This window comes from Rattus norvegicus, chromosome 2 (assembly GCF_021556685.1).
Source record: "Rattus norvegicus strain SHRSP/BbbUtx chromosome 2, alternate assembly SHRSP_T2T, whole genome shotgun sequence".
Lineage (NCBI taxonomy): Eukaryota > Metazoa > Chordata > Mammalia > Rodentia > Muridae > Rattus > Rattus norvegicus.
Genome location: NC_141535.1, coordinates 202,068,144 through 202,073,408, shown reverse-complemented (window position 1 = coordinate 202,073,408; position 5,265 = coordinate 202,068,144).

Genomic DNA, 5,265 nt, shown 5'->3' with positions numbered 1-5,265 from the left:
GTTTAGAAGGAATCTGGGTAGATTTATCATGCAGTATGTTTAAGCATATACCAAAGTAGGAATGATATTTAAAGACATTAGCTTTCCAATGATCTAAATTGTTAACTTTAAAAATATGTCTATGTATATCTGTTTATAAACTGACTTTTCTATTCACATAACATTGCTATGTAACTTTAATATACTTGATTTGTTTTATAGGACTTACTGATTGAGAAATGTGTACGAGCTAGGTATGAGAAGTATGCATCATTTTACCTCAAATATAATTTAATTTTATCAAAGCCTCCATCCTTTTGCACACTTCCCTTTACTCCTTTATTTCATCCACCATTTTGTCATACCAACTTCATGGGGTTTTGGTTTGTTTGTTTGTTTGTTTTGTTTTGCTTTTTAATTCACTAAAATCATTTACCCCTACCTGCAAGATACGACTGGAGGGAGGGCCATCTACTGGACCATTCCTTTTCTCACAAGACAACATCTATGAAAAAAGTAGATTCTACTTTCCCAGGTAGCATTCAATGCCAATAACTTCTTACTAGACGCTTCATGTGACTGTTCTCCAGGTGCTAGGATTTTGGTTGGCTTGATCTTACATATATGTTACAATTAATTTGAGTTAATGTGTAAAGTGTTGCAGTCATACAGACATAGGGGAATTAGAACAATTATTAACAGTTGGCAAAAGTGAAAACTTGCAGGCACATGGAAATCAGTAAGAATAGTTCTTAAAATTTAGAAATATAATCGCCATATGAAATAATTATGTCACTACTTATAGTCAATATAGGAAATACTATCTAAAGACTCTTACTATACAGAGGTACATGTTCATTTATTTTTATTGATCCTCTATTTACAAGCTATGCATCAATGATGAACAAACAATAAACTTATGTATAGTAAATATTATTATTTAAAATTAAATTATGAAATTTGTGCATAAACGAATGGGGTTATAAACAATCCTGAGGAAGATAATCAGACCTAAATGGACAAACATTATGTATTTTCTTCATAAGCCATTGAAGTTTGAGCTACGTGAACCACTCATTTAAAACCAGAAAATTAGTGAGGGGCAATGACAAGACTTCACAGGAAGGTTTACAAAAATAACCTTAGATATCAATAATACACATTCATTTCTGTTATAATCATTATGCAATTTTAAACTTTAAGCACAAATAACAATAGCTCCTGACCACTAGGATAACTTAAACTTAATGCTCTTGACACCTTTGTAACTTCATATGCTTATAGTAACTGGTGACTTCAAATTTCTGCATTCATCAAGTTACTCTAGATAGCAATAATATATAAGTGAAATAGACTATCTCTGATTATTTATTTTTGCTTTGCTTTAATACTCTGCTATAAACAATAATTATTAGAGTAGCCTTGACAAAAACAGTTAAAGGAAATGACATTTGCAGAACAACTATAGTTGACCTAGGGAATATTAACATATTATGATGCTTTATATACATCAGATCCATTTTCCAATGGGCCATTTGCCCTCATTTTGCAACTGAAAAGGTCAAATGTCCTGCTTTAAGTATTATGAAACAAAGGCTGGTTGTAGGTTGAATGATTCTAGGCAACAGAAATTGATACCTGAAATCAAGAAATGACATGACTTTTAATACAAAGATAACATGCACCATGAAGGGCACAGTGACAAGGCAGCTGGAAGGCTATCCTCTGCTGAAGCATTGTTTGACCTCTGGTCCATGCTTTCAATTGCCAGATGGTCTGAGAATTATTTTTAAGTGTATAATATCAAATACAGTCCAAGGAGGAGTAGGAGGTTAGAATAATATACACATCAAGACAGAAAATTGACCAAAATTGGCAAAAAAAAAAAGAGAGAGAAAACTGATCTATAATACACAAAGTAATGATTTGTAGAAACTCCCAAAGGCAAAACCATTATAAAAGTATCACTATTTTGCATCCTATATACCTCTCAAATGGTAAAACTTCCTATGTTGAAATATTTTTTCACATGCTAATAGCTTAATCACTTTGGCAAATACATCCTATTAGTAACCTCATTTACATATATTTTACCTCATCTATCAATATTCTTATTACATTTATATATTTTATAGCAGTTAAACTTGTACCTAATCTCTCTTTGTTAAAGTATGCATCTGACCATATTTAAATGAAATATATACATATATATATTATATATACATATAATGTCATTGATTAGAGATCATCTGACACTCATTATTAAACATGAATTTATATGTTAAAGATGTTTAAAACATAAATGAAAAGTAGTTTGCATGAAATTTTACTGTATCCCTTAATGCACAATAATAGTCTTACATGACTTATCTTCATTGTGATAGAATTAATCCATACAGAAATCAAGATATTTAGACACAAAATGAAAATTTTCTAGTTCACAAGACAAAAGTATTTATAAGATATTTGATTTCCTACTATATGATATCTTCATTAATATAAATGATAATTACTCATGGTTGTTATGAGACATAAAGCATATTAACATTAATTACACAAAAGTTTGTACTATTTTTCTTAAGTAACTAGAACTGGTATTTTGATGTTTATTTCCTGTTTCCTAAGTTGACTTCCATTTGATATTTAAAGTGTAAGATTATTAAACAAAGATTGCATAAACAAGAATGTACATGTTCTAAAAATATATATATTTGAAAAACTTATATATAACATATGTAGCATATATCATGTAACATATAACATTTAACACATAATATGTAGCATATGGTATATAATATAATGCATATAACACATTTCACATAGCACATAGTACATAACATATAACATACAAATTTTATATAATATATATAATTTATGCATGTAACATAGATAATATATACAATATATGAAGCATAAATAACAACATATATAACACACAGCATGTAACATGTACATGAAAAATGCAACATACAGCATGGAACATGTGATATATGATTGATATATGATATATAATATATAACATATATAGTAGATGATACAAGATGAATGATATGTAATATATGATACAATGTATGATATATGATACAATATATGAAACATGGTGTATGGTATATGATGCATGATACATGATTTATGAAATTTGATATATGAAACTAATGAGATCTATTAGTAGTTACTATTCTGTGATCCTGAACTACAAGTTTGGGTTCTAAATCCATTCCTATAAATTATTTATATACTTGGGTATAATGTATGTTTTGTAAATATATATTATGCAATCACCATTTCCACTAGTCCTGTTACCCCTGGGGCATGAAGTGAAACCTCTAGTGAATGTCTACATTTCAGTTCTAAGCTTTTGTAATTTTACAAATGTATGCATATCTCTGATGAAATAGACACACAGAGAGTGAAACAACAAAAATTAACAACATATTAGAAGTTATATCATGAATTAAGTTATGTGTAGTGTTGTTATATCACTCTCAGAATGTCTAGTTGTACTTGACTGAGCTTTCTTCCTAACGGAGATGTGAGATAACACTGCGCCTATCCATGTTAGAGGATCCGACAGTGTGGCATAGAGTTTATCTACTATTGAATCTTGTAGTGTGATACAAGTGCAATTGATCTCAGGTGGCTGATTTTGATGAGTAAGGACCTGAGAAATCAGCAGGAAACCTTGACCACAGCTTGGATATAGTTGATAGATGGACAACTCTTACACAAATTAGAAGAGAACATGAAAGCACAAGATTTTTGTGCTAATATAAAGAAGAGACAATTTTTTTTTGTTTTTTATTGTTTGTATTTTCTTTATTAACTTGAGCATTTCTTACTTACATTTCGATTGTTATTCCCTTTCCCGGTTTCCAGGCAAGCATTCCCCTAATCATTCCCCCTCCCATTCTATATGGGTGTTCCCCTCCCCATCCTCTCCCCATTATCAACCACCCCACAACAATCAGTCTTAGCAGGACCAAGGGCTTCCCTTTCCACTGGTGCTTTTACTAGGCTATTCATTGCTACCTATGAGGTTGGAGCCCAGGGTCAGTACGTTCTCAGTTCAATGGTTTGCTGATGGCATTCACCTATGTATTTGCTGTATTCTGGCTGTGTCTCTCAGGAGAGATCTACATCTGATTCCTGTCGGACTGCACTTCTTTGCTTCATCCATCTTGTCTAATTGGGTGGCTGTATATGTATGGGCCACATGTGGGGCAGGCTCTGAATGGGTGTTCCTTCTGCCTCTGTTATAATCTTTGCCTCCCTATTCCCTACCAAGGGTATTCTTGTTTCCCTTTTAAAAAAGGAGTGAAGCATTCGCATTTTGATCATCCATCTTGACTTTCATGTGTTCTGTGCATCTAGGGTAATTGGAGCATTTGGGCTAATAGCCACTTATCAATGAGTGCATACCATGTGTGTTTTTCTGTGATTGGGTTACCTCACTCAGGATGATATTTTCTGATTACCTCAATGTGCCTATGAATTTCATAAAATCATTGTTTTTGATGGCTAAGTTATTGGATATTGTAGATATATCTACACATATTCCATTGTGTAGATGTATCACATTTTCTGTATCCATTCCTAGGTTGAAGGGCATCTGGGTCATTTCCAGCTTCTGGCTATTATAAATAAGACTGCTATGAACATAGTGGAGCATGTGTCTTTGTTGTATGTTGGGGCATCTTTTGGTTATGTGCCCAAGAGTGGTATAGCTGTGTCCTCAAGTAGTTCAATGTCCAATTTTCTGAGGAACCTCCAGACTGATTTCCAGAACGGCTGTACCAGTCTGCAATCCAACCAACAATGGACGACTGTTCCTCTTTCTCCGCATCCTCGCCAGCATTTGCTGTCACCTGAGTTTTTTATCTTAGCCATTCTCACTCGTGTGAGGTGAAATCTTACGGTTGTTTTGATTTATATTTCCTTTATGACTAAAGATGTTGAACATTTCTTTAGGTGTTTCTTAGCCATTCGGCCTTTTTCAGCTGTGAATTCTTTGTTTAGCTCTGAACCCCATTTTTAATAGGGTTATTTGTCTCCCTGCAGTCTAACTTCTTGAGTTCTTTGTATATTTTGGATATAAGGCCTCTATCTGTTGTAGGATTGTTAAAGATCTTTTCCCAATCTGTTGGTTGCCGTTTTGTCCAAACCACATTGTCCTTTGCCTTACAGAATCTTTGCAGTTTTATGGGATCCCATTTGTCGATTCTTGATCTTAGAACATAAGCCATTGTTGTTTTGTTCAGGAAATGTTCTCCAGTGCCCATGTGTTCG